The sequence below is a fragment of the Labrus mixtus genome, chromosome 6 (genome assembly GCF_963584025.1).
Source record: "Labrus mixtus chromosome 6, fLabMix1.1, whole genome shotgun sequence".
In the NCBI taxonomy this organism is placed as follows: Eukaryota; Metazoa; Chordata; class Actinopteri; order Labriformes; family Labridae; genus Labrus; species Labrus mixtus.
In genome coordinates, this window is record NC_083617.1 from 32697374 (window position 1) to 32722373 (window position 25000).

The 25000-nt window shown below is 42.2% G+C and overlaps 33 non-coding genes and 21 pseudogenes across 33 annotated transcripts; all 54 read right to left on the minus strand.

Annotated features, from left to right (window-relative positions):
• Positions 1-92: 92 nt before the first annotated feature.
• Positions 93-211, minus strand: LOC132976544 (5S ribosomal RNA). The gene has a single exon (XR_009673680.1). It is a non-coding gene; the product is annotated as a 5S ribosomal RNA (ribosomal RNA).
• A 122-nt stretch (positions 212-333) lies between these two features.
• LOC132976292 (5S ribosomal RNA) lies at positions 334-452 on the minus strand. Its single transcript, XR_009673440.1, has one exon. It is a non-coding gene; the product is annotated as a 5S ribosomal RNA (ribosomal RNA).
• A 122-nt stretch (positions 453-574) lies between these two features.
• LOC132976129 (5S ribosomal RNA) lies at positions 575-683 on the minus strand (annotated as a pseudogene).
• A 121-nt stretch (positions 684-804) lies between these two features.
• LOC132976652 (5S ribosomal RNA) lies at positions 805-913 on the minus strand (annotated as a pseudogene).
• Positions 914-1035: 122 nt separating this feature from the next.
• Positions 1036-1154, minus strand: LOC132976425 (5S ribosomal RNA). Its single transcript, XR_009673566.1, has one exon. It is a non-coding gene; the product is annotated as a 5S ribosomal RNA (ribosomal RNA).
• Positions 1155-1275: 121 nt separating this feature from the next.
• Positions 1276-1394, minus strand: LOC132976287 (5S ribosomal RNA). The gene has a single exon (XR_009673435.1). It is a non-coding gene; the product is annotated as a 5S ribosomal RNA (ribosomal RNA).
• Positions 1395-1747: 353 nt separating this feature from the next.
• On the minus strand, positions 1748-1866 carry LOC132976501 (5S ribosomal RNA). Its single transcript, XR_009673639.1, has one exon. It is a non-coding gene; the product is annotated as a 5S ribosomal RNA (ribosomal RNA).
• A 123-nt stretch (positions 1867-1989) lies between these two features.
• On the minus strand, positions 1990-2098 carry LOC132976216 (5S ribosomal RNA; annotated as a pseudogene).
• Positions 2099-2219: 121 nt separating this feature from the next.
• LOC132976257 (5S ribosomal RNA) lies at positions 2220-2338 on the minus strand. Its single transcript, XR_009673408.1, has one exon. It is a non-coding gene; the product is annotated as a 5S ribosomal RNA (ribosomal RNA).
• Positions 2339-2460: 122 nt separating this feature from the next.
• On the minus strand, positions 2461-2579 carry LOC132976321 (5S ribosomal RNA). The gene has a single exon (XR_009673468.1). It is a non-coding gene; the product is annotated as a 5S ribosomal RNA (ribosomal RNA).
• Positions 2580-2700: 121 nt separating this feature from the next.
• On the minus strand, positions 2701-2819 carry LOC132976616 (5S ribosomal RNA; annotated as a pseudogene).
• Positions 2820-2941: 122 nt separating this feature from the next.
• On the minus strand, positions 2942-3060 carry LOC132976326 (5S ribosomal RNA). Its single transcript, XR_009673473.1, has one exon. It is a non-coding gene; the product is annotated as a 5S ribosomal RNA (ribosomal RNA).
• A 122-nt stretch (positions 3061-3182) lies between these two features.
• LOC132976448 (5S ribosomal RNA) lies at positions 3183-3301 on the minus strand. Its single transcript, XR_009673588.1, has one exon. It is a non-coding gene; the product is annotated as a 5S ribosomal RNA (ribosomal RNA).
• A 121-nt stretch (positions 3302-3422) lies between these two features.
• Positions 3423-3541, minus strand: LOC132976272 (5S ribosomal RNA). Its single transcript, XR_009673421.1, has one exon. It is a non-coding gene; the product is annotated as a 5S ribosomal RNA (ribosomal RNA).
• A 124-nt stretch (positions 3542-3665) lies between these two features.
• Positions 3666-3784, minus strand: LOC132976466 (5S ribosomal RNA). The gene has a single exon (XR_009673605.1). It is a non-coding gene; the product is annotated as a 5S ribosomal RNA (ribosomal RNA).
• Positions 3785-3906: 122 nt separating this feature from the next.
• LOC132976657 (5S ribosomal RNA) lies at positions 3907-4025 on the minus strand (annotated as a pseudogene).
• Positions 4026-4146: 121 nt separating this feature from the next.
• On the minus strand, positions 4147-4265 carry LOC132976340 (5S ribosomal RNA). Its single transcript, XR_009673487.1, has one exon. It is a non-coding gene; the product is annotated as a 5S ribosomal RNA (ribosomal RNA).
• A 123-nt stretch (positions 4266-4388) lies between these two features.
• On the minus strand, positions 4389-4507 carry LOC132976526 (5S ribosomal RNA). Its single transcript, XR_009673664.1, has one exon. It is a non-coding gene; the product is annotated as a 5S ribosomal RNA (ribosomal RNA).
• A 121-nt stretch (positions 4508-4628) lies between these two features.
• Positions 4629-4747, minus strand: LOC132976557 (5S ribosomal RNA). Its single transcript, XR_009673691.1, has one exon. It is a non-coding gene; the product is annotated as a 5S ribosomal RNA (ribosomal RNA).
• A 123-nt stretch (positions 4748-4870) lies between these two features.
• Positions 4871-4989, minus strand: LOC132976615 (5S ribosomal RNA). The gene has a single exon (XR_009673731.1). It is a non-coding gene; the product is annotated as a 5S ribosomal RNA (ribosomal RNA).
• Positions 4990-5342: 353 nt separating this feature from the next.
• LOC132976594 (5S ribosomal RNA) lies at positions 5343-5461 on the minus strand. Its single transcript, XR_009673725.1, has one exon. It is a non-coding gene; the product is annotated as a 5S ribosomal RNA (ribosomal RNA).
• A 123-nt stretch (positions 5462-5584) lies between these two features.
• LOC132976222 (5S ribosomal RNA) lies at positions 5585-5693 on the minus strand (annotated as a pseudogene).
• A 122-nt stretch (positions 5694-5815) lies between these two features.
• LOC132976114 (5S ribosomal RNA) lies at positions 5816-5935 on the minus strand (annotated as a pseudogene).
• A 122-nt stretch (positions 5936-6057) lies between these two features.
• Positions 6058-6166, minus strand: LOC132976130 (5S ribosomal RNA; annotated as a pseudogene).
• A 121-nt stretch (positions 6167-6287) lies between these two features.
• Positions 6288-6406, minus strand: LOC132976571 (5S ribosomal RNA). The gene has a single exon (XR_009673704.1). It is a non-coding gene; the product is annotated as a 5S ribosomal RNA (ribosomal RNA).
• A 122-nt stretch (positions 6407-6528) lies between these two features.
• Positions 6529-6647, minus strand: LOC132976511 (5S ribosomal RNA). Its single transcript, XR_009673649.1, has one exon. It is a non-coding gene; the product is annotated as a 5S ribosomal RNA (ribosomal RNA).
• Positions 6648-6768: 121 nt separating this feature from the next.
• Positions 6769-6887, minus strand: LOC132976279 (5S ribosomal RNA). The gene has a single exon (XR_009673428.1). It is a non-coding gene; the product is annotated as a 5S ribosomal RNA (ribosomal RNA).
• Positions 6888-7009: 122 nt separating this feature from the next.
• Positions 7010-7128, minus strand: LOC132976373 (5S ribosomal RNA). Its single transcript, XR_009673518.1, has one exon. It is a non-coding gene; the product is annotated as a 5S ribosomal RNA (ribosomal RNA).
• A 121-nt stretch (positions 7129-7249) lies between these two features.
• On the minus strand, positions 7250-7368 carry LOC132976494 (5S ribosomal RNA). Its single transcript, XR_009673632.1, has one exon. It is a non-coding gene; the product is annotated as a 5S ribosomal RNA (ribosomal RNA).
• Positions 7369-7490: 122 nt separating this feature from the next.
• On the minus strand, positions 7491-7609 carry LOC132976654 (5S ribosomal RNA; annotated as a pseudogene).
• Positions 7610-7731: 122 nt separating this feature from the next.
• On the minus strand, positions 7732-7850 carry LOC132976493 (5S ribosomal RNA). Its single transcript, XR_009673631.1, has one exon. It is a non-coding gene; the product is annotated as a 5S ribosomal RNA (ribosomal RNA).
• A 121-nt stretch (positions 7851-7971) lies between these two features.
• Positions 7972-8090, minus strand: LOC132976139 (5S ribosomal RNA). The gene has a single exon (XR_009673374.1). It is a non-coding gene; the product is annotated as a 5S ribosomal RNA (ribosomal RNA).
• A 352-nt stretch (positions 8091-8442) lies between these two features.
• Positions 8443-8551, minus strand: LOC132976696 (5S ribosomal RNA; annotated as a pseudogene).
• A 120-nt stretch (positions 8552-8671) lies between these two features.
• Positions 8672-8790, minus strand: LOC132976452 (5S ribosomal RNA). The gene has a single exon (XR_009673592.1). It is a non-coding gene; the product is annotated as a 5S ribosomal RNA (ribosomal RNA).
• A 122-nt stretch (positions 8791-8912) lies between these two features.
• Positions 8913-9021, minus strand: LOC132976101 (5S ribosomal RNA; annotated as a pseudogene).
• Positions 9022-9138: 117 nt separating this feature from the next.
• Positions 9139-9257, minus strand: LOC132976548 (5S ribosomal RNA). The gene has a single exon (XR_009673683.1). It is a non-coding gene; the product is annotated as a 5S ribosomal RNA (ribosomal RNA).
• A 122-nt stretch (positions 9258-9379) lies between these two features.
• On the minus strand, positions 9380-9488 carry LOC132976189 (5S ribosomal RNA; annotated as a pseudogene).
• Positions 9489-9609: 121 nt separating this feature from the next.
• Positions 9610-9718, minus strand: LOC132976745 (5S ribosomal RNA; annotated as a pseudogene).
• Positions 9719-9841: 123 nt separating this feature from the next.
• LOC132976170 (5S ribosomal RNA) lies at positions 9842-9950 on the minus strand (annotated as a pseudogene).
• A 121-nt stretch (positions 9951-10071) lies between these two features.
• LOC132976623 (5S ribosomal RNA) lies at positions 10072-10180 on the minus strand (annotated as a pseudogene).
• A 120-nt stretch (positions 10181-10300) lies between these two features.
• On the minus strand, positions 10301-10419 carry LOC132976283 (5S ribosomal RNA). Its single transcript, XR_009673432.1, has one exon. It is a non-coding gene; the product is annotated as a 5S ribosomal RNA (ribosomal RNA).
• A 121-nt stretch (positions 10420-10540) lies between these two features.
• Positions 10541-10659, minus strand: LOC132976275 (5S ribosomal RNA). Its single transcript, XR_009673424.1, has one exon. It is a non-coding gene; the product is annotated as a 5S ribosomal RNA (ribosomal RNA).
• Positions 10660-10781: 122 nt separating this feature from the next.
• Positions 10782-10900, minus strand: LOC132976462 (5S ribosomal RNA). The gene has a single exon (XR_009673601.1). It is a non-coding gene; the product is annotated as a 5S ribosomal RNA (ribosomal RNA).
• Positions 10901-11021: 121 nt separating this feature from the next.
• LOC132976196 (5S ribosomal RNA) lies at positions 11022-11130 on the minus strand (annotated as a pseudogene).
• Positions 11131-11251: 121 nt separating this feature from the next.
• Positions 11252-11360, minus strand: LOC132976746 (5S ribosomal RNA; annotated as a pseudogene).
• A 123-nt stretch (positions 11361-11483) lies between these two features.
• LOC132976179 (5S ribosomal RNA) lies at positions 11484-11592 on the minus strand (annotated as a pseudogene).
• A 121-nt stretch (positions 11593-11713) lies between these two features.
• On the minus strand, positions 11714-11822 carry LOC132976624 (5S ribosomal RNA; annotated as a pseudogene).
• A 121-nt stretch (positions 11823-11943) lies between these two features.
• Positions 11944-12062, minus strand: LOC132976342 (5S ribosomal RNA). Its single transcript, XR_009673489.1, has one exon. It is a non-coding gene; the product is annotated as a 5S ribosomal RNA (ribosomal RNA).
• A 122-nt stretch (positions 12063-12184) lies between these two features.
• On the minus strand, positions 12185-12293 carry LOC132976668 (5S ribosomal RNA; annotated as a pseudogene).
• A 6268-nt stretch (positions 12294-18561) lies between these two features.
• On the minus strand, positions 18562-18670 carry LOC132976669 (5S ribosomal RNA; annotated as a pseudogene).
• Positions 18671-18791: 121 nt separating this feature from the next.
• LOC132976685 (5S ribosomal RNA) lies at positions 18792-18910 on the minus strand. The gene has a single exon (XR_009673737.1). It is a non-coding gene; the product is annotated as a 5S ribosomal RNA (ribosomal RNA).
• A 121-nt stretch (positions 18911-19031) lies between these two features.
• Positions 19032-19150, minus strand: LOC132976281 (5S ribosomal RNA). Its single transcript, XR_009673430.1, has one exon. It is a non-coding gene; the product is annotated as a 5S ribosomal RNA (ribosomal RNA).
• A 122-nt stretch (positions 19151-19272) lies between these two features.
• On the minus strand, positions 19273-19391 carry LOC132976588 (5S ribosomal RNA). Its single transcript, XR_009673719.1, has one exon. It is a non-coding gene; the product is annotated as a 5S ribosomal RNA (ribosomal RNA).
• A 121-nt stretch (positions 19392-19512) lies between these two features.
• On the minus strand, positions 19513-19631 carry LOC132976386 (5S ribosomal RNA). The gene has a single exon (XR_009673529.1). It is a non-coding gene; the product is annotated as a 5S ribosomal RNA (ribosomal RNA).
• Positions 19632-25000: the final 5369 nt, after the last annotated feature.

A 25000-nucleotide genomic window follows, 5' to 3' on the forward strand; every position in this document is an offset into this window, starting at 1 on the left:
AAGATGTCATGCCCTTGATTCTGGCTGAATTTTTGGACATGTGAATATGTCTCTATATGATAAAAAAAAACATATCATCAAAAAAATGAAAAAGCTTACAGCACCTGGTATTCCCAGGCGGTCTCCCATCCAAGTACTAACCAGGCCCGACCCTGCTTAGCTTCCGAGATCGGACGAGATCGGGCGTGTTCAGGGTGGTATGGCCATAAGCCATTATTGTGTGCAGAAAGGGGCCTTTTAAAGATGTCATGCCCTTGATTCTGGCTGAATTTTTGGACATGTGAATATGTCTCTATATGAAAAAAAAAAAACATATGATCAAAAAAATGAAAAAGCTTATAGCACCTGGTATTCCCAGGCGGTCTCCCATCCAAGTACTAACCAGGCCCGACCCTGCTTAGCTTCCGAGATCGGACGAGATCGGGCGTGTTCAGGGTGGTATGGCCATAAGTCATTATTGTGTGAAGAAAGGGGCCTTTTAAAGATGTCATGCCCTTGATTCTGGCTGAATTTTTGGACATGTGAATATGTCTCTATATGAAAAAAAAAAAACATATGATCAAAAAAATGAAAAAGCTTACAGCACCTGGTATTCCCAGGCGGTCTCCCATCCAAGGACTAACCAGGCCTGACCTTGCTTAGCTTCCGAGATCGGGCGTGTTCAGGGTTGTATGGCCGTTAGCCATTATTGTGTGCAGACAGGGGCCTTTTAAAGATGTCATGCCCTTGATTCTGGCTGAATTTTTGGACATGTGAATATGTCTCTATATGATAAAAAAAACATATGATCAAAAAAAATGAAAAAGCTTACAGCACCTGGTATTCCCAGGCGGTCTCCCATCCAAGTACTAACCAGGCCCGACCCTGCTTAGCTTCTGAGATCGGGCGTGTTCAGGGTGGTTTGGCCGTAAGCCATTATTGTATGCAGAAAGGCGCCTTTTAAAGATGTCATGCCCTTGATTCTGGCTGAATTTTTGGACATGTGAATATGTCTCTATATGATAAAAAAAAAACATATGATCAAAAAAATGAAAAAACTTACAGCACCTGGTATTCCCAGGCGGTCTCCCATCCAAGTACTAACCAGGCCCTACCCGGCTTAGCTTCCGAGATCGGACGAGATCAGGCGTGTTCAGGGTGGTATGGCTGTAAGACATTATTGTGTGCAGAGAGGGGCCTTTTAAAGATGTCATGCCCTTGATTCTGGCTGAATTTTTGGACATGTGAATATGTCTCTATATGATAAAAAAAACATATGATCAAAAAAAATGAAAAAGCTTACAGCACCTGGTATTCCCAGGAGGTCTCCCATCCAAGTACTAACCAGGCCCGACCCTGCTTAGCTTCCGAGATCAGACGAGATCGGGCGTGTTCAGGGTGGTATGGCCGTAAGCCATTATTGTGTGCAGAAAGGGGCCTTTTAAAGATGTCATGCCCTTGATTCTGGCTGAATTTTTGGACATGTGAATATGTCTCTATATGATAAAAAAAAACATATGATCAAACAAAATGAAAAAGCTTACAGCACCTGGTATTCCCAGGCGGTCTCCCATCCAAGTACTAACCAGGCCAGACGCTGCTTAGCTTCCAAGATCGGACAAGTTCAGGGTGGTATGTCCTTAAGCCATTATTGTGTGCAGAAAGGGGCCTTTTAAAGATGTCATGCCCTTGATTCTGGCTGAATTTTTGGACATGTGAATATGTCTCTATATGATAAAAAAAAAACATATGATCAAAAAAATGAAAAAACTTACAGCACCTGGTATTCCCAGGCGGTCTCGCATCCAAGAACTAACCAGGCCCTACCCTGCTTAGCTTCCGAGATCGGACGAGATCGGGCGTGTTCAGGGTGGTATGGCCGTAAGCCATTATTGTCTGCAGACAGGGGCCTTTTAAAGATGTCATGCCCTTGATTCTGGCTGAATTTTTGGAAATGTGAATATGTCTCTCTATGATAAAAAAAAAACATATGATCAAAAAAATAAAAAAAGCTTACAGCGTCTGGTATTCCCAGGCGGTCTCCAATCCAAGTACTAACCAGGCCCGACCCTGCTTAGCTTCCAAGATCGGACGAGTTCAGGGTGGTTTGGCCGTAAGCCATTATTGTGTGCAGAAAGGGGCCTTTTAAAGATGTCATGCCCTTGATTCTGGCTGAATTTTTGGACATGTGAATATGTCTCTATATGATAAAAAAAAACATATGATCAAAAAAATGAAAACGCTTACAGCACCTGGTATTCCCAGGTGGTCTCCCATCCAAGTACTAACCAGGCCCGACCCTGCTTAGCTTCCGAGATCGGACGAGATCGGGCGTGTTCAGGATGGTATGGCCGTAAGCCATTATTGTATGCAGAAAGGGGCCTTTTAAAGATGTCATGCCCTTGATTCTAGCTGAATTTTTGGACATGTGAATATGTCTCTATATGATAAAAAAAAAACATATGATCAAAAAAATGAAAAAACTTACAGCACCTGGTATTCCCAGGCGGTCTCCCATCCAAGTACTAACCAGGCCCTACCCTGCTTAGCTTCCGAGATCGGACGAGATCAGGCGTGTTCAGGGTGGTATGGCCATAAGCCATTATTGTGTGCAGAGAGGGGCCTTTTAAAGATGTCATGCCCTTGATTCTGGCTGAATTTTTGGACATGTGAATATGTCTCTATATGATAAAAAAAACATATGATCAAAAAAAATGAAAAAGCTTACAGCGTCTGGTATTCCCAGGCGGTCTCCCATCCAAGTACTAACCAGGCACGACCCTACTTAGTTTCCGAGATCGGACGAGATCGGGCGTGTTAAGGGTGGTATGGCCGTAAGCCGTTATTGTGTGCAGAAAGGAGCCTTTTAAAGATGTCATGCCCTTGATTCTGGCTGAATTTTTGGACATGTGAATATGTCTCTATATGATAAAAAAAAAACATATGATCAAAAAAATGAAAAAGCTTACAGCACCTGGTATTCCCAGGCGGTCTCCCATCCAAGTACTAACCAGGCCCTACCCTGCTTAGCTTCCGAGATCGGACGAGATCAAGCGTGTTCAGGGTGGTATGGCCATAAGCCATTACTGTGTGCAGACAGGGGCCTTTTAAAGATGTCATGCCCTTGATTCTGGCTGAATTTTTGGACATGTGAATATGTCTTTATATGATAAAAAAAAAACATATGATCAAAAAAATGAAAACGCTTACAGCACCTGGTATTCCAAGGTGGTCTCCCATCCAAGTACTAACCAGGCCCGACCCTGCTTAGCTTCCGAGATCGGACGAGATCGGGCGTGTTCAGGGTGTTATGGCCGTAAGCCATTATTGTGTGCAGACAGGGGCCTTTTAAAGATGTCATGCCCTTGATTCTGGCTGAATTTTTGGACATGTGAATATGTCTTTATATGATAAAAAAAAACATATGATCAAAAAAATGAAAACGCTTACAGCACCTGGTATTCCAAGGTGGTCTCCCATCCAAGTACTAACCAGGCCCAACCCTGCTTAGCTTCCGAGATCGAACGAGATCGGGCGTGTTCAGGGTGGTATGGCCGTAAGCCATTATTGTGTGCAGACAGGGGCCTTTTAAAGATGTCATGCCCTTGATTCTGGCTGAATTTGTGGACATGTGAATATGTCTCTCTATGATAAAAAAAAAAAAATATGATCAAAAAAATAAGAAAAGCTTACAGCATCTGGTATTCCCAGGCGGTCTCCCATCCAAGTACTAACCAGGCCCGACCCTGCATAGCTTCCGAGATCGGACGAGATCGGGCGTGTTCAGGGTGGTATGGCCGTAAGCCATTATTGTGTGCAGAAAGGGGCCTTTTAAAGATGTCATGCCCTTGATTCTGGCTAAATTTTTGGACATGTGAATATGTCTCTATATGATAAAAAAAAAACATATGATCAAAAAAATGAAAAAGCTTACAGCGTCTGGTATTCCCAGGCGGTCTCCCATCCAAGTACTAACCAGGCACGACCCTACTTAGTTTCCGAGATCGGACGAGATCGGGCGTGTTAAGGGTGGTATGGCCGAAAGCTGTTATTGTGTGCAGAAAGGGGCCTTTTAAAGATGTCATGCCCTTGATTCTGGCTGAATTTTTGGACATGTGAATATGTCTCTATATGATAAAAAAAAACATATGATCAAAAAAATGAAAACGCTTACAGCACCTGGTATTCCCAGGTGGTCTCCCATCCAAGTACTAACCAGGCCCGACCCTGCTTAGCTTCCGAGATCGGACGAGATCAGGCGTGTTCAGAGTGGTATGGCTGTAAGCCATTATTGTGTGCAGACAGGGGCCTTTTAAAGATGTCATGCCCTTGATTCTGGCTGAATTTGTGGACATGTGAATATGTCTCTATATGATAAAAAAAAAAACATATGATCAAAAAAATGAAAAAGCTTACAGCACCTGGTATTCCCAGGCGGTCTGCCATCGAAGTACTAACCTGGCCCGACCCTGCTTAGCTTCCGAGATCGGACGACATCAGGCGTGTTCAGGGTGGTATGGCCGTAAGCCATTATTGTATGCAGAAAGGGGCCTTTTAAAGATGTCATGCCCTTGATTCTGGCTGAATTTTAGGACATGTGAATATGTCTCTCTATGATAAAAAAAACATATGATCAAAAAAATAAAAAAAGCTTACAGCATCTGGTATTCCCAGGCGGTCTCCCATTCAAGTACTAACCAGGCCCGACCCTGCTTAGCTTCCGAGATGGGACGAGATCGGGCGTGTTAAGGGTGGTATGGCCGTAAGCCATTATTGTGTGCAGACAGGGGCCTTTTAAAGATGTTATGCCCTTGATTCTGGCTGAATTTTTGGACATGTGAATATGTCTCTATATGATAAAAAAAAAAACATATGATCAAAAAAATGAAAAAGCTTACAGCACCTGGTATTCCCAGGCGGTCTCCCATCCAAGTACTAACCAGGCCCTACCCTGCTTAGCTTCCGAGATCGGACGAGATCAGGCGTGTTCAGGGTGGTATGGCCGTAAGCAATTATTGTGTGCAGACAGGGGCCTTTTAAAGATCTCATGCCCTTGATTCTGGCTGAATTTTTGGACATGTGAATATGTCTCTATATGATAAAAAAAGAACATATGATCAAAAAAAATGAAAAAGCTTACAGCACCTGGTATTCCCAGGCGGTCTCCCATCCAAGTACTAACCAGGCCAGACGCTGCTTAGCTTCCGAGATCTGACAAGTTCAGGGTGGTATGTCCTTAAGCCATTATTGTGTGCAGAAAGGGGCCTTTTAAAGATGTCATGCCCTTGATTCTGGCTGAATTTTTGGACATGTGAATATGTCTCTATATGATAAAAAAAAAACATGATCAAAAAAAATGAAAAAGCTTACAGCACCTGGTATTCCCAGGCGGTCTCCCATCCAAGTACTAACCAGGCCTTACCCTGCTTAGCTTCTGAGATGGAACGAGATCGGGCATGTTCAGGGTGGTATGGCCGTAAGCCATTATTGTCTGCAGACAGGGGCCTTTTAAAGATGTCATGCCCTTGATTCTGGCTGAATTTTTGGACATGTGAATATGTCTCTCTATGATAAAAAAAAAACATATGATCAAAAAAATAAAAAAAGCTTACAGCGTCTGGTATTCCCAGGCGTTCTCCCATCAAAGTACTAACCAGGCCCGACCCTGCTTAGCTTCCAAGATCGGACGAGTTCAGGGTGGTTTGGCCGTAAGCCATTATTGTGTGCAGAAAGGGGCCTTTTAAAGATGTCATGCCCTTGATTCTGGCTGAATTTTTGGACATGTGAATATGTCTCTATATGATAAAAAAAAAACATTTGATCAAAAAAATGAAACAGCTTACAGCAGTTGATATTCCACAGGCGGTCTCCCATCCAAGTACTAACGAGGCCCGACCCTGCATAGCTTCCGAGATCAGACGAGATCGGGCGTGTTCAGGGTGGTATGGCCGTAAGCCATTATTGTGTGCAGAAAGGGGCCTTTTAAAGATGTCATGCCCTTGATTCTGGCTGAATTTTTGGACATGTGAATATGTCTCTCTATGATAAAAAAAAAACACATGATCAAAAAAATGAAACAGCTTACAGCACCTGGTATTCCCAGGCGGTCTCCCATCCAAGTACTAACCAGGCACGACCCTGCTTAGTTTCCGAGATCGGACGAGTTCAGGGTGGTATGACCGTAAGCCATTATTGTGTGCAGAAAGGGGCCTTTTAAAGATGTCATGCCCTTGATTCTGGCTGAATTTTTGGACATGTGAATATGTCTCTATATGATAAAAAAAAACATATGATTAAAAAAATGAAAAAACTTACAGCACCTGGTATTCCCAGGCTGTCTCCCATCCAAGTACTAACCAGGCCCTACCCTGCTTAGCTTCCGAGATCGGACGACATCAGGCGTGTTCAGGGTGGTATGGCCGTAAGCCATTGTTGTATGCAGAAAGGGGCCTTTTAAAGATGTCATGCCCTTGATTCTGGCTGAATTTTAGGACATGTGAATATGTCTCTATATGATAAAAAAAAAACATATGATCAAAAAAATGAAAAAACTTACAGCACCTGGTATTCCCAGGCTGTCTCCCATCCAAGTACTAACCAGGCCCTACCCTGCTTTGCTTCCGAGATCGGACGAGATCAGGCGTGTTCAGGGTGGTATGGCCGTAAGCCATTATTGTGTGCAGAGAGGGGCCTTTTAAAGATGTCATGCCCTTGATTCTGGCTGAATTTTTGGACATGTGAATATGTCTCGATATGATAAAAAAAACATATGATCAAAAAAAATGAAAGAGCTTACAGCACCTGGTATTCCCAGGCGGTCTCCCATCCAAGTACTAACCAGGCCCGACCCTGCTTAGCTTCCGAGATCGGACGAGATCGGGCTTGTTCAGGGTGGTATGGCCGTAAGCCATTATTGTGTGCAGAAAGGGGCCTTTTAAAGATGTCATGCCCTTGATTCTGGCTGAATTTTTGGACATGTGAATATGTCTCTATATGATAAAAAAAAACATATGATCAAACAAAATGAAAAAGCTTACAGCACCTGGTATTCCCAGGCGGTCTCCCATCCAAGTACTAAGCAGGCCCGACCCTGCTTAGCTTCTGAGATCGGATGAGATCGGGCGTGTTCAGGGTGGTATGGCCGTAAGCCATTATTGTGTGCAGAAAGGGGCCTTTTAAAGATGTCATGCCCTTGATTCTGGCTGAATTTTTGGACATGTGAATATGTCTCTATATGATAAAAAAAAACATATGATCAAAAAAATTAAAAAGCTTACAGCACCTGGTATTCCCAGGCGGTCTCCCATCCAAGTACTAACCAGGCCCGACCCTGCATAGCTTCCTAGATCGGACGAGATTGGGCGTGTTCAGGGTGGTATGGCCGTAAGCCATTATTGTGTGCAGAAAGGGGCCATTTAAAGATGTCATGCCCTTGATTCTGGCTAAATTTTTGGACATGTGAATATGTCTCTATATGATAAAAAAAAAACATATGATCAAAAAAATGAAAAAGCTTACAGCGTCTGGTATTCCCAGGCGGTCTCCCATCCAAGTACTAACCAGGCACGACCCTACTTAGTTTCCGAGATCGGACGAGATCGGGCGTGTTAAGGGCAGTATGGCCGTAAGCTGTTATTGTGTGCAGAAAGGGGCCTTTTAAAGATGTCATGCCCTTGATTCTGGCTGAATTTTTGGACATGTGAATATGTCTCTATATGATAAAAAAAAAACATATGATCAAAAAAATGAAAAAGCTTACAGCACCTGGTATTCCCAGGCGGTCTCCCATCCAAGTACTAACCAGGCCCTAGCCTGCTTAGCTTCCGAGATCGGACAAGATCAGGCGTGTTCAGGGTGGTATGGCCATAAGCCATTATTGTGTGCAGACAGGGGCCTTTTAAAGATGTCATGCCCTTGATTCTGGCTGAATTTTTGGACATGTGAATATGTCTCTATATGATAAAAAAAAACATATGATCAAAAAAATGAAAAAGCTTACAGCACCTGGTATTCCCAGGCGGTCTCCCATCCAAGTACTAACCAGGCCCGACCCTGCTTAGCTTCCGAGATCGGACGAGATCAGGCGTGTTCAGGGTGGTATGGCCGTAAGCTGTTATTGTGTGCAGACAGGGGCCTTTTAAAGATCTCATGCCCTTGATTCTGGCTGAATTTTTGGACATGTGAATATGTCTCTATATGATAAAAAAGAACATATGATCAAAAAAAATGAAAAAGCTTACAGCACCTGGTATTCCCAGGTGGTCTCCCATCCAAGTACTAACCAGGCCAGACGCTGCTTAGCTTCCGAGATCGGACAAGTTCAGGGTGGTATGTCCTTAAGCCATTATTGTGTGCAGACAGGGGCCTTTTAAAGATGTCATGCCCTTGATTCTGGCTGAATTTTTGGACATGTGAATATGTCTCTATATGATAAAAAAAAACATATGATCAAAAAAATTAAAAAGCTTACAGCACCTGGTATTCCCAGGCGGTCTCCCATCTAAGTACTAACCAGGCCCGACCATGCTTAGCTTCCGAGATCGGACGAGTTCAGGGTGGTATGGCCGTAAGCCATTATTGTGTGCAGAAATGGGCCTTAAAGATGTCATTCCCTTGATTCTGGCTGAATTTTTGGACATGTGAATATGTCTCTATTTGATCAAAAAAAAACATATGATCAAAAAAATGAAAAAGCTTACAGCACCTGGTATTCCCAGGCGGTCTCCCATCCAAGTACTAACCAGGCCTGACCTTGCTTAGCTTCCGAGATCGGAAGAGATCGGGCGTGTTCAGGGTGGTATGGCCGTAAGCCATTATTGTGTGCAGACAGGGGCCTTTTAAAGATGTCATGCCCTTGATTCTGGCTGAATTTTTGGACATGTGAATATGTCTCTCTATGATCAAAAAAAAACATATGATCAAAAAAATGAAAAAGCTTATAGCACCTGGTATTCCCAGGCGGTCTCCCATCCAAGTACTAACCAGGCCCGACCCTGCTTAGCTTCCGAGATCTGACGAGTTCAGGGTGGTATGGCCGTAAGCCATTATTGTGTGCAGAAAGGGGCCTTTTAAAGATATCATGCCCTTGATTCTGGCTGAATTTTTGGACATGTGAATATGTCTCTATATGATAAAAAAAACATATCAAAAAAATTAAAAAGCTTAGAGCACCTGGTATTCCCAGGCGGTCTCCCATCCAAGTACTAACCAGGCCCGACCCTGCTTAGCTTCCGAGATCGGACGAGAACGGTCGTGTTCAGGATGGTATGGCCATAAGCTGTTATTGTGTGCAGAAAGGGGCCTTTTAAAGATGTCATGCCCTTGATTCTGGCTGAATTTTTGGACATGTGAATATGTCTCTATATGATAAAAAAAAAACGTATGATCAAAAAAATGAAAAAGCTTACAGCACCTGGTATTCCCAGGTAGTCTCCCATCCAACTAGTAACCAGGCCCGACCCTGCTTAGCTTCCAAGATTGGATGAGTTCAGGGTTGTATGGCCGTAAGCCATTATTGTGTGCAGAAAGGGGCCTTTTAAAGATGTCATGCCCTTGATTCTGGCTGAATTTTAGGACATGTGAATATGTCTCTATATGATAAAAAAAAACATATGATCAAAAAAATGAAAAAGCTTACAGCACCTGGTATTCCCAGGCGGTCTCCCATTCAAGTACTAACCAGGCCCCACCCTGCTTAGCTTCCAAGATCGGACGAGTTCAGGGTGGTATGGCCATAAGCCATTATTGTGTGCAGAAAGGGGCCTTTTAAAGATGTCATGCTCTTGATTCTGGCTGAATTTTTGGACATGTGAATATGTCTCTATATGATAAAAAAAAAAACATATGATCAAAAAAATGAAGAAGCTTACAGCACCTGGTATTCCCAGGCTGTCTCCCATCCAAGTACTAACCTGGCCCGACCCTGCTTACCTTCTGAGATCGGACGAGTTCAGGGTTGTATGGCCGTAAGCCATTATTGTGTGCAGAAAGGGGCCTTTTAAAGATGTCATGCCCTTGATTCTGGCTGAATTTTTGGACATGTGAATATGTCTCTATATGATAAAAAAAAACATATGATCAAAAAAATGAAAAAGCTTACAGCACCTGGTATTCCCAGGCGGTCTCCCATCTAAGTACTAACCAGGCCCGACCCTGCTTAGCTTCCGAGATCGGATGAGTTCAGGGTGGTATGGCCGTAAGCCATTATTGTGTGCAGAAATGGGCCTTAAAGATGTCATGCCCTTGATTCTGGCTGAATTTTTGGACATGTGAATATGTCTCTATATGATAAAAAAAAAACATATGATCAAAAAAATGAAAAAGCTTACAGCACCTGGTATTCCCAGGCGGTCTCCCATCCAAGTACTAACCAGGCCCGACCCTGCTTAGCTTCCGAGATCGGACGAGATCGGGCGTGTTCAGGGTGGTATGGCCATAAGTCATTATTGTGTGCAGAAAGGGGCCTTTTAAAGATGTCATGCCCTTGATTCTGGCTGAATTTTTGGACATGTGAATATGTCTCTATATGATAAAAAAAAACATATCATCAAAAAAATGAAAAAGCTTACAGCACCTGGTATTCCCAGGCGGTCTCCCATCCAAGTACTAACCAGGCCCGACCCTGCTTAGCTTCCGAGATCGGACGAGATCGGGCGTGTTCAGGGTGGTATGGCCGTAAGCCATTATTGTATGCAGAAAGGGGCCTTTTAAAGATGTCATGCCCTTGATTCTGGCTGAATTTCTGGACATGTGAATATGTCTCTATATGATAAAAAAAAAACATATGATCAAAAAAATGAAAAAACTTACAGCACCTGGTATTCCCAGGCGGTCTCCCATCCAGGTACTAACCAGGCCATACCCTGCTTAGCTTCCGAGATCGGACGAGATCAGGCGTGTTCAGGGTGGTATGGCCGTAAGCCATTATTGTGTGCAGAGAGGGGCCTTTTAAAGATGTCATGCCCTTGATACTGGCTGAATTTTTGGACATGTGAATATGTCTCTATATGATAAAAAAAAACGTATGATCAAAAAAATGAAAAAGCTTACAGCACCTGGTATTCCCAGGCAGTCTCCCATCCAACTAGTAACCAGGCCCGACCCTGCTTAGCTTCCAAGATTGGATGAGTTCAGGGTTGTATGGCCGTAAGCCATTATTGTGTGCAAAAAGGGGCCTTTTAAAGATGTCATGCCCTTGATTCTGGCTGAATTTTAGGACATGTGAATATGTCTCTATATGATAAAAAAAAACATATGATCAAAAAAATGAAAAAGCTTACAGCACCTGGTATTCCCAGGCGGTCTCCCATTCAAGTACTAACCAGGCCCCACCCTGCTTAGCTTCCAAGATCGGACGAGTTCAGGGTGGTATGGCCATAAGCCATTATTGTGTGCAGAAAGGGGCCTTTTAAAGATGTCATGCTCTTGATTCTGGCTGAATTTTTGGACATGTGAATATGTCTCTATATGATAAAAAAAAAAACATATGATCAAAAAAATGAAGAAGCTTACAGCACCTGGTATTCCCAGGCTGTCTCCTATCAAAGTACTAACCTGGCCCGACCCTGCTTACCTTCTGAGATCGGACGAGTTCAGGGTTGTATGGCCGTAAGCCATTATTGTGTGCAGAAAGGGGCCTTTTAAAGATGTCATGCCCTTGATTCTGGCTGAATTTTTGGACATGTGAATATGTCTCTATATGATAAAAAAAAACATATGATCAAAAAAATGAAAAAGCTTACAGCACCTGGTATTCCCAGGCGGTCTCCCATCTAAGTACTAACCAGGCCCGACCCTGCTTAGCTTCCGAGATCGGATGAGTTCAGGGTGGTATGGCCGTAAGCCATTATTGTGTGCAGAAAGGGGCCTTTTAAAGATGTCATGCCCTTGATTCTGGCTGAATTTTTGGACATGTGAATATGTCTCTATATGATAAAAAAAAACATATCATCAAAAAAATGAAAAAGCTTACAGCACCTGGTATTCCCAGGCGGTCTCCCATCCAAGTACTAACCAGGCCCGACCCTGCTTAGCTTCTGAGATCGGACGAGATCGGGCGTGTTCAGGGTGGTATGGCCATAAGCCATTATTGTGTGCAGAAAGGAGCCTTTTAAAGATGTCATGCCCTTGATTCTGGCTGAATTTTTGGACATGTGAATATGTCTCTATATGAAAAAAAAAAAACATATGATCAAAAAAATGAAAAAGCTTACAGCACCTGGTATTCCCAGGCGGTCTCCCATCCAAGTACTAACCAGGCCTGACCTTGCTTAGCTTCCGAGATCGGGCGTGTTCAGGGTGGTATGGCCGTAAGCCATTATTGTGTGCAGACAGGGGACTTTTAAAGATGTCATGCCCTTGATTCTGGCTGAAGTTTTGAACATGTGAATATGTCTCTATATGATAAAAAAAAAACAAATGATCAAAAAAATGAAAAAACTTACAGCACCTGGCGGTCTCCCATCCAAGTACTAACCAGGCCCTACCCTGCTTAGCTTCCGAGATCGGACGAGATCAGGCGTGTTTTTTTTTTTATCTTTTATTATCAAAATTACAAAAACATTTATAATTCTTTCACATCATTTACAACAAATGTTATTATAATACATACACCCTCTAAATTAAACCTCCCCTCTGACGCAAACGGCACCCTAAAAACAATAAAAACATAGCATCAGAAAAAAAAACTCAAATCACCCCTGATACCCCCAACTCATGACAACTCTTCTGAGTCCCTCCCCCAAAGCAAACACCCCTCTGAAAACAAACCACAAAAACATACAAAAACCCCACAGTATTCTCAAAAAACCACTGAGAAAAAAAAAAACCCAAATCAAATCACCCATTTTCCCCATGACCAAAAAAGAAGCCCTCGTACCAAAAAAACCAAAAACAAAATAATTTAGACATCCCACATAATTCCCTCCTCGTTTACTCTACACACATTCGCACCTTCCACAAACATTCTCACAAACTCACTCTCATTCGCTATGTACAGTAATTTAAGATGTGCTTTCCATTCATTCACAAACATTCTCCACACATTCATTTTCTTACTTTCATACAGTGCATAATTCCTCCTGTTAAAAACCGCTTTTCTTGCAAAAGCCAAAATTATATTCATTACATTGTGATTTTTTTGTTTTGTTCCCACCCCCAACAACACCGACAATTCCCACCCCCTTTCATTCCAACACTCATTCTTACTGCATTTCCTCAACATTTCTCTTATTTTTCCCCAAAAATAAACCAATTCCCCACACGTAACAAACAAATGTATTAAATCCTCATCCGTACTTTCACATACACAACACTTTCTTTCATACCTCTCCTTATGGATCTGATGCAGGACGATGCAGGTGAAGATCCTCCTGTGCCTCAGTTTGAAATCTAGGTCAAATATTGCATGTGGTGTATGCGGAATGTTAATGTTCTTCCATATCATGTTGCTTGTTATGTCCGGGTATGTGTCTGTCCATTTTACTTCGGATGTGGGTTTCTGTATTCTATGTGTGATTGCGCACCTATACCAAATTTTTGTAGTGACATCTATAATGTTGTGTTTCTTCTCCCCTAGGCACAGGGAGATCCCCCCCACATCGTCCTGCATCACTCCCTCCTTCTCTTTGATTAATTTTTCCCATTCGCTCGACAAAGACAATTTTACATTTGCAAACACTCCCTCAATCACATCCTTTCTGCACACACACCCTTTATTTTTTAAACCCCTCACCACCATTTGTAAATCAAAATCCCCCCCACAGTTCAGTAAATCCCTTATTCTAATATATCCCGCTTTCGACATAGCTTCACACTTAATTACCCTCTCCCCATTTTTAAAATACGGGCTCGAGAGGAAGGGCAGTCGTAGCACTGACCCTCTCGTTCCGCACTCTGGTACAGTCCAGGATGAAACCTGATACCACGCACTGAGTACTTCCTGGAAAAACCGTGGCAAGTGTTTAAATGAATCCGGGTTATTGATCTGGTACAGGTTGTCCTCGTTGTAGAGTCCAAAACTGCACAGATATTGTTTGAAGTGGTTTTTCCAAACTACGTTCCGGTTCTGGTCCATAAATTTGCCTATCAATTTGACTCTTAGTGCTACTTTTTTTGTAAGTAAATCAATCAAAGCTAGCCCCCCCTGATCTTTAGCCCCTATTATTGTTTTGTGAGCTATACTCGCTGCTTTGTTTTTCCAAATAAAGTCCCTAATGGTCTTTGAAATCTCCTTAAAGGCCCAGTCCGGAAGCGTACAAGTACTCAGCGCATGATTCACTTTGGACAACACGAGAGCATTTGTTACGGCTACCCTTCCTCTCAACAATAGACCCCTCGCTTTCCACAAATTCAATGTTTTTTTAATTTTACCCACCACCTCTTTCCATGTTATATCATCACATTCATTCTCATTTTTCCCCATATTCACTCCCAACACTTTTCTTCTCTCACACACCGTTTTAAATCCCCACTTATTAACTAGATTGGATTCCTTACCTAGTAACATAATTTCTGACTTATTTTCATTGACTTTAGCCCCAGATGCTCTTTCATAAGTTTGTACATGTTTTAATATTAATTCTATATCCTCCTCTCCTTTTACCATTATATTCACGTCATCTGCATACTGTATTATTTTTACGTTTTCCTTACCTATACCTTTTATGTTTACGTCTTACGATATCAGTGCTGCCAGCGGCTCTGGTACCAAGCTGTACAACAGCGCTGACATCGGACATCCTTGTCTCACTGACCTTGATATTTTAAAAGAATCAGTTAGTTCCCCGTTACATTTTATCTTGCTTTCCGCTCCTGTATACAACATATTTATCCATTCTCTCATTCTCTCTCCGAATCCAAACTTCTCTAACACCTTCCCCATGAACCCGTGATCTACTCTGTCAAAAGCTTTATTTAAATCAATCCCTAGCCATATTCCCCCCTCCCCTTCCATATCCCTGACCGTCTGTTTTATTGAAATGATTGAGTCTGCTATGTCTCTGTTTGGTATACTGTATGATTGTGTTTGTTCTATGATTGTTCCTATTACCTCCCTGATTCTATTGGCTATTGTTTTCGCTATGATTTTGTAGTCTGTGTTGAGTAGGCTGATTGGTCTGTAGTTGTCCAGATTTTTATTGTCCCCCTTGTTTTTGTAAAAAATAGTAACCACCCCTTCCCCTAAACTTTTTGGTATATGTTTCACTTTTTCCATATATTTACTCAATTTGTTCACCAAGGGCACCAGCTGCTCTTTGAAAGCTTGGTAGAATTCCGCAGTTAGGCCATCGCTCCCAGGACTTTTGTTTTTGTTTAACCCCTCTAAAGCACTTCTGATTTCTCCCTCTGTAAACTCACAATCACACCACATTTTATCGTCCTCGCTTAGTTTTTTCTTTAAGGCACCCAAAGCTCTGTTCACACTCACGCTATCACACTCCTGTCTCGAAAACAGGCTTTCATAATAGCCCTTTACTATTTCTAAAATTCCCTTTTTATCTGTCACACTTTTACCTGCTTCATTTAATAATTCGTTTATTTCTGTTCTTTTTTGTTTTTGTTTTTCCAGACCTAAAAAAAAGGCTGTACTCCTCTCCCCCTCATACATATATTGTATTTTACTCCTAATGGCTGCACCCCTACTCTTTTTAAGTTCAATCACTCCCAACTGTTCTTTTAAATGTATGTATTTTTCGACACCTACATTATCTACACTGTCAAGCGATGCTATTTCCTCACTTAGTTGTTTTCTCAAATTCTCTTCCTTTCTATTTTCTCTCCACTTTTTCTCTTTACTATAATTGATACACTTTTTTTTAATTCTGACTTTTACACTATCCCACCACACATTCATATCTTCACTCTCATTCCACTCATATCCCACATCATTCAACAATCTTTCCATACTTTTCACAAACATTCCATCATCCAGCAAGCTTGCATTAAAGCACCATATCCCTCCTTTACGTACATTCGTTTCTTTTCTAAACGTGATTTCTATTCCAGCGTGATCGCTCCACATATTAGTTTTATATTCAACTTCTTTAATCCACCTCACTACCTCGCATGTCACCAAAGCATAATCTATTCTAGATTGTTTTAATCTATTTAGTACAATTTGTCTCCTGGAGAACACCCTCTCCCATGGATGTAGCAATCTCCAAATATCAATGCATTGTTTCGTTATCATTATATCTTTAAGTGTCCCCCTGCTCACATCCCCCTTAAACACATTATTTTTTGACACATCGGTGGGTGTCATCGCCACATTAAAGTCACCGATTATTATACAATTCCTTTCCCACCATTTGGTTATTGCAATGAAGAATGTTTTCCTTTCTTTTTCTCCATTCGGTGCATATATATTTATGATTCTTATATTTTTCGTTTCATACACACAGTCTATTACTATTATTCTTCCTTCTTTGTCTCCATAAACCAAATTTACCCCTGTTACCCGACCCGTTTTGACTTAAACCGCCACTCCTCTCGCCCTCGACGTGCCATTGGAGCAGAAAATATGGCCCACAAAGTCTTTTTTTATGTCTTCCACCAGGGAATCATCCCACCTGGTCTCCTGCAGGCACAAAACGTCATTCTGCAAGGAAAGAATCGCATGTCTTTTTTCTTTGTTCCTTAGTCCATTCACGTTAATCGAAAATAAATTAAAGGCCATTATCATAAAAATAAAAACAAAAAAAACGGATTTACAGGGGTTATTGTCAGTCATTATTTGTCCTTACATTTCAATTTTTTCACCAACTTTTTTCGTTGTCCAAGACTTAGTCTTTTTTGCGCACTCGCCAGTTCACCCACATCCATTTCGCTGCCCGTTTCATTGGGAATGGTGCTTTTACCCGTATTATTTAGCGTGATTTTTCTCCCTCCCGCCTGTCCAACACCACTCTCAGGCATCTCCCTCCCCTCTGTGCTCATGCTTACCCCCGGGTCTTCTGCCACGTCCCTTCCGTCTCCTTTTTTCCCTCTCTCGCTCGTTTTTCGCTGCTTCTGCTGTCCTCCCTCTCCAGCCAGCTCCGGCGTCTCCAGCTCGCACTCTGACGCCCGTTCTCCTCCGCTCTCTCTGCTCTGCTCCATTTCTCCGTCACTGTTCTCGTCTTCTCTGATCTCCTTCCTGCTTGCTCCGATCACCTCCTTCTCCTCCGCCTCCTCCTCGTACACCTCCTCCGCCTCGTCTTCATCCTCGTACACCTCCTCCACCTCGTTCTTGCTCTCCTCTCCGTTCTCACACTCACATTCATTTTCTCTTTTTTTACAGTTTGTGCATTTTGTGCTGTTCGCGCTGCACTCTCGCGCAAAGTGTCCCTGCACCCCACAGTTGTGGCACATAAATTCTGGACACTCTCTCAGGATGTGTCCCGGCTGGATGCACATCCTGCACACTTTTTGTTGTCTATCATGTATTACTCTAAAGTATTCGTTCCCCATCACAGTGTTAAACTTTGTGGAGTAAGGGAGTGACTGTACCTGGTCATTAAATCTGACCCGGACAAACCTCGTTCCGCCAGCTATCATTGTTCCAGGCCACATTCTGCGTTTTATTGGTGATGTCGGTTTCACTCCCCATCCCGTCAGCTTCCAAACTATTTCTTCATCTGTGATATACGCTGGCAGGTTTAAAAAAGACACCACCAGCTCATCATTATTTAGTTCTCTCGCCACGACTCTGGTCTCTCCGATCTTAAATCCATCCAGCAGCCTTTCCTTTCCTTTAATGTTGCTCACCGTCACCTCCAGTTTTTCAGGTCCCAGGGTTCTGCACGCCAGCAGGCCCCCACAGATCATTTTTATGTTGCTCATGACGTGATTTAGAGGAACTTTGTCTCCCACCATTTCAATGTTTAGTGTTAGTTTTCTCTCAAAAGACACTTTTGCTTCCTCTTTTTCTGCTCTCTCGCCACCTCTCCCATTCTCTGCATGCGGAGCAATCAGCCCGCCGCTCCTCTCTCTTCCTCTCTCTCTGTCATCCATTCCGTTCCCTGTTTCATTTGCCGTTTTCATCCGTCCTTTTTGTCCGTCGTTCTTCTCGTTGTCGTTTAATCCATTCCTTTGTTTCAGTGCCATGTTTGTTTGTTCACGTTGTTGTCCGTTCTCTTTTCCTTTTTCCATCTCTCCAGTCCGTGGTCCTGTCATCTTTGTGATCCGTCCGTGTGAGTTTGCTCGCGACATACGAGCAAACATTCACAAAAAACAAAAATTCTTCACAAAATTGTGGAAAAAAAACAGGAAAAAAGGTGAAAAGAAAAACGATCCCCCTAACAGTCAGTGACTGCTGGGGGACATTCACTCACAATCTGAGGTATTTAAATAAATCCAAAGCGCATCCAAAAAACAAACAAATTAGTCCAGCTGTCCTGCTCAGTACTGACACGTCAGCTCTCCTTCAGCACCACACAAACTCTGACAGCAAAAGGGGCGTGTTCAGGGTGGTATGGCCATAAGCCATTATTGTGTGCAGAAAGGGGACTTTTAAAGATGTCATGCCCTTGATTCTGGCTGAATTTTTGGACATGTGAATATGTCTCTATATGAAAAAAAAAAAACATATGATCAAAAAAATGAAAAAGCTTACAGCACCTGGTATTCCCAGGCGGTCTCCCATCCAAGTACTAACCAGGCCTGACCTTGCTTAGCTTCCGAGATCGGGCGTGTTCAGGGTGGTATGGCCGTAAGCCATTATTGTGTGCAGACAGGGGCCTTTTAAAGATGTCATGCCCTTGATTCTGGCTGAATTTTTGGACATGTGAATATGTCTCTATATGATAAAAAAAACATATGATCAAAAAAAATGAAAAAGCTTACAGCACCTGGTATTCCCAGGCGGTCTCCCATCCAAGTACTAACCAGGCCCTACCCTGCTTAGCTTCCGAGATCGGACGAGATCAGGCGTGTTCAGGGTGGTATGGCTGTAAGCCATTATTGTGTGCAGAAAGGGGCCTTTTAAAAATGTCATGCCCTTGATTCTGGCTGAATTTTTGGACATGTGAATATGTCTCTCTATGATAAAAAAAACATATGATAAAAAAAAATGAAAAAGCTTACAGCACCTGGTATTCCCAGGCGGTCTCCCATCCAAGTACTAACCAGGACCGACCCTGCTTAGCTTCCGAGATCTGACGAGATCGGGCGTGTTCAGGGTGGTATGGCCGTAAGCCATTATTGTGTGCAGAAAGGGGCCTTTTAAAGATGTCATGCCCTTGATTCTGGCTGAATTTTTGGACATGTGAATATGTCTCTATATGATAAAAAAAAACATATGATCAAACAAAATGAAAAAGCTTACAGCACCTGGTATTCCCAGGCGGTCTCCCATCCAAGTACTAACCAGGCCCGACCCTGCTTAGCTTCTCAGATTGGACGCGATCGGGCGTGTTCAGGGTGGTATGGCCGTAAGCCATTATTGTGTGCAGAAAGGGGCCTTTTAAAGATGTCATGCCCTTGATTCTGGCTGAATTTTTGGACATGTGAATATGTCTCTATATGATAAAAAAAAACATATGATCAAAAAAATGACAAAGCTTACAGCACCTGGTATTCCCAGGCGGTCTCCCATCCAAGTACTAACCAGGCCCGACCCTGCATAGCTTCCGAGATCGGACGAGATCGGGCGTGTTCAGGATGGTATGGCCGTAAGCCATTATTGTGTGCAGAAAGGGGCCTTTTAAAGATGTCATGCCCTTGATTCTGGCTAAATTTTTGGACATGTGAATATGTCTCTATATGATAAAAAAAAAACATATGATCAAAAAAATGAAAAAGCTTACAGCGTCTGGTATTCCCAGGCGGTCTCCCATCCAAGTACTAACCAGGCCCTACCCTGCTTAGCTTCCGAGATCGGACGAGATCAGGCGTGTTTTTTTTTTTTTTATCTTTTATTATCAAAATTACAAAAACATTTATAATTCTTTCACATCATTTACAACAAATGCTATTACAATACATACACCCTCTAAATTAAACCTCCCCTCTGACGCAAACGGCACCCTAAAAACAATAAAAACATAGCATCAGGAAAAAAAACTCAAACCACCCCTGATACCCCCAACTCATGACAACTCTTCTGAGTCCCTCCCCCAAAGCAAACACCCCTCTGAAAACAAACCACAAAAACATACAAAAACCCCACAGTATTCTCAAAAAACCACTGAGAAAAAAAAAACCACCAAATCAAATCACCCATTTTCCCCATGACCAAAAAAGAAGCCCTCGTACCAAAAAAACAAAAACAAAATAATTTAGACATCCCACATAATTCCCTCCTCATTTACTCTACACACATTCGCACCTTCCACAAACATTCTCACAAACTCACTCTCATTCGCTATGTACAACAATTTAAGATGTGCTTTCCATTCATTCACAAACATTCTCCACACATTCATTTTCTTACTTTCATACAGTGCATAATTCCTTCTGTTAAAAACCGCTTTTCTTGCAAAAGCCAAAATTATATTCATTACATTGTGATTTTTTTGTTTTGTTCCCACCCCCAACAACACCGACAATTCCCACCCCCTTTCATTCCAACACTCATTCTTACTGCATTTCCCCAACATTTCTCTTATTTTTCCCCAAAAATAAACCAATTCCCCACACGTAACAAACAAATGTATTAAATCCTCATCCGTACTTTCACATACACAACACTTTCTTTCATACCTCTCCTTATGGATCTGATGCAGGACGATGCAGGTGAAGATCCTCCTGTGCCTCAGTTTGAAATCTAGGTCAAATATTGCATGTGGTGTATGCGGAATGTTAATGTTCTTCCATATCATGTTGCTTGTTATGTCCGGGTATGTGTCTGTCCATTTTACTTCGGATGTGGGTTTCTGTATTCTATGTGTGATTGCGCACCTATACCAAATTTTTGTAGTGACATCTGTAATGTTGTGTTTCTTCTCCCCTAGGCACAGGGAGATCCCCCCCACATCGTCCTGCATCACTCCCTCCTTCTCTTTGATTAATTTTTCCCATTCGCTCGACAAAGACAATTTTACATTTGCAAACACTCTCTCAATCACATCCTTTCTGCACACACACCCTTTATTTTTTAAACCCCTCACCACCATTTGTAAATCAAAATCCCCCCCACAGTTCAGTAAATCCCTTATTCTAATATATCCCGCTTTCGACATAGCTTCACACTTAATTACCCTCTCCCCATTTTTAAAATACGGGCTCGAGAGGAAGGGCAGTCGTAGCACTGACCCTCTCGTTCCGCACTCTGGTACAGTCCAGGATGAAACCTGATACCACGCACTGAGTACTTCCTGGAAAAACCGTGGCAAGTGTTTAAATGAATCCGGGTTATTGATCTGGTACAGGTTGTCCTCGTTGTAGAGTCCAAAACTGCACAGATATTGTTTGAAGTGGTTTTTCCAAACTACGTTCCGGTTCTGGTCCATAAATTTGCCTATCAATTTGACTCTTAGTGCTACTTTTTTTGTAAGTAAATCAATCAAAGCTAGCCCCCCCTGATCTTTAGCCCCTATTATTGTTTTGTGAGCTATACTCGCTGCTTTGTTTTTCCAAATAAAGTCCCTAATGGTCTTTGAAATCTCCTTAAAGGCCCAGTCCGGAAGCGTACAAGTACTCAGCGCATGATTCACTTTGGACAACACGAGAGCATTTGTTACGGCTACCCTTCCTCTCAACAATAGACCCCTCGCTTTCCACAAATTCAATGTTTTTTTAATTTTACCCACCACCTCTTTCCATGTTACATCATCACATTCATTCTCATTTTTCCCCATATTCACTCCCAACACTTTTCTTCTCTCACACACCGTTTTAAATCCCCACTTATTAACTAGATTGGATTCCTTACCTAGTAACATAATTTCTGACTTATTTTCATTTACTTTTGCCCCAGATGCTCTTTCATAAGTTTGTACATGTTTTAATATCAATTCTATATCCTCCTCTCCTTTTACCATTATATTCACGTCATCTGCATACTGTATTATTTTTACGTTTTCCTTACCTATACCTTTTATGTTTACGTCTTCCGATATCAGTGCTGCCAGCGGCTCTGCTACCAAGCTGTACAACAGCGCTGACATCGGACATCCTTGTCTCACTGACCTTGATATTTTAAAAGAATCAGTTAGTTCCCCGTTACATTTTATCTTGCTTTCCGCTCCTGTATACAACATATTTATCCATTCTCTCATTCTCTCCCCGAATCCAAACTTCTCTAACACCTTCCCCATGAACCCGTGATCTACTCTGTCAAAAGCTTTATTTAAATCAATCCCTAGCCATATTCCCCCCTCCCCTTCCATATCCCTGACCGTCTGTTTTATTGAAATGATTGAGTCTGCTATGTCTCTGTTTGGTATACTGTATGATTGTGTTTGTTCTATGATTGTTCCTATTACCTCCCTGATTCTATTGGCTATTGTTTTCGCTATGATTTTGTAGTCTGTGTTGAGTAGGCTGATTGGTCTGTAGTTGTCCAGATTTTTATTGTCCCCCTTGTTTTTGTAAAAAATAGTAACCACCCCTTCCCCTAAACTTTTTGGTATATGTTTCACTTTTTCCATATATTTACTCAATTTGTTCACCAAGGGCACCAGCTGCTCTTTGAAAGCTTGGTAGAATTCCGCAGTTAGGCCATCGCTCCCAGGACTTTTGTTTTTGTTTAACCCCTCTAAAGCACTTCTGATTTCTCCCTCTGTAAACTCACAATCACACCACATTTTATCGTCCTCGCTTAGTTTTTTCTTTAAGGCACCCAAAGCTCTGTTCACACTCACGCTATCACACTCCTGTCTCGAAAACAGGCTTTCATAATAGCCCTTTACTATTTCTAAAATTCCCTTTTTATCTGTCACACTTTTACCTGCTTCATTTAATAATTCGTTTATTTCTGTTCTTTTTTGTTTTTGTTTTTCCAGACCTAAAAAAAAGGCTGTACTCCTCTCCCCCTCATACATATATTGTATTTTACTCCTAATGGCTGCACCCCTACTCTTTTTAAGTTCAATCACTCCCAACTGTTCTTTTAAATGTATGTATTTTTCGACATCTACATTATCTACACTGTCAAGCGATGCTATTTCCTCACTTAGTTGTTTTCTCAAATTCTCTTCCTTTCTATTTTCTCTCCACTTTTTCTCTTTACTATAATTGATACACTTTTTTTTAATTCTGACTTTTACACTATCCCACCACACATTCCTATCTTCACTCTCATTCCACTCATATCCCACATCATTCAACAATCTTTCCATACTTTTCACAAACATTCCATCATCCAGCAAGCTTGCATTAAAGCACCATATCCCTCCTTTACGTACATTCGTTTCTTTTCTAAACGTGATTTCTATTCCAGCGTGATCGCTCCACATATTAGTTTTATATTCAACTTCTTTAATCCACCTCACTACCTCGCATGTCACCAAAGCATAATCTATTCTAGATTGTTTTAATCTATTCAGTACAATTTGTCTCCTGGAGAACACTCTCTCCCATGGATGTAGCAATCTCCAAATATCAATGCATTGTTTCGTTATCATTATATCTTTAAGTGTCCCCCTGCTCACATCCCCCTTAAACACATTATTTTTTGACACATCGGTGGGTGTCATCGCCACATTAAAGTCACCGATTATTATACAATTCCTTTCCCACCATTTGCTTATTGCAATGAAGAATGTTTTCCTTTCTTTTTCTCCATTCGGTGCATATATATTTATGATTCTTATATTTTTCGTTTCATACACACAGTCTATTACTATTATTCTTCCTTCTTTGTCTCCATAAACCAAATTTACCCCTGTTACCCGACCCGTTTTGACTAAAACCGCCACTCCTCTCGCCCTCGACGTGCCATTGGAGCAGAAAATATGGCCCACAAAGTCTTTTTTTATGTCTTCCACCAGGGAATCATCCCACCTGGTCTCCTGCAGGCACAAAACGTCATTCTGCAAGGAGAGAATCGCATGTCTTTTTTCTTTGTTCCTTAGTCCATTCACGTTTATCGAAAATAAATTAAAGGCCATTATCATAAAAATAAAAACAAAAAAAACGGATTTACAGGGGTTATTGTCAGTCATTATTTGTCCTTACATTTCAATTTTTTCACCAACTTTTTTCGTTGTCCAAGACTTAGTCTTTTTTGCGCACTCGCCAGTTCACTCACATCCATTTCGCTGTCCGTTTCATTGGGACTGGTGCTTTTACCCGTATTATTTAGCGTGATTTTTCTCCCTCCCGTCTGTCCAACACCACTCTCAGGCATCTCCCTCCCCTCTGTGCTCATTCTTACCCCCGGGTCTTCTGCCACGTCCCTTCCGTCTCCTTTTTTCCCTCTCTCGCTCGTTTTTCGCTGCTTCTGCTGTCCTCCCTCTCCAGCCAGCTCCGGCGTCTCCAGCTCGCACTCTGACGCCCGTTCTCCTCCGCTCTCTCCGCTCTGCTCCATTTCTCCGTCACTGTTCTCGTCTTCTCTGATCTCCTTCCTGCTTGCTCCGATCACCTCCTTCTCCTCCGCCTCCTCCTCGTACACCTCCTCCGCCTCGTCTTCATCCTCGTACACCTCCTCCACCTCGTTCTTGCTTTCCTCTCCGTTCTCACACTCACATTCATTTTCTCTTTTTTTACAGTTTGTGCATTTTGTGCTGTTCGCGCTGCACTCTCGCGCAAAGTGTCCCTGCACCCCACAGTTGTGGCACATAAATTCTGGACACTCTCTCAGGATGTGTCCCGGCTGGATGCACATCCTGCACACTTTTTGTTGTCTATCATGTATTACTCTAAAGTATTCGTTCCCCATCACAGTGTTAAACTTTGTGGAGTAAGGGAGTGACTGTACCTGGTCATTAAATCTGACCCGGACAAACCTCGTTCCGTCAGCTATCATTGTTCCAGGCCACATTCTGCGTTTTATTGGTGATGTCGGTTTCACTCCCCATCCCGTCAGCTTCCAAACTATTTCTTCATCTGTGATATACGCTGGCAGGTTTAAAAAAGACACCACCAGCTCATCATTATTTAGTTC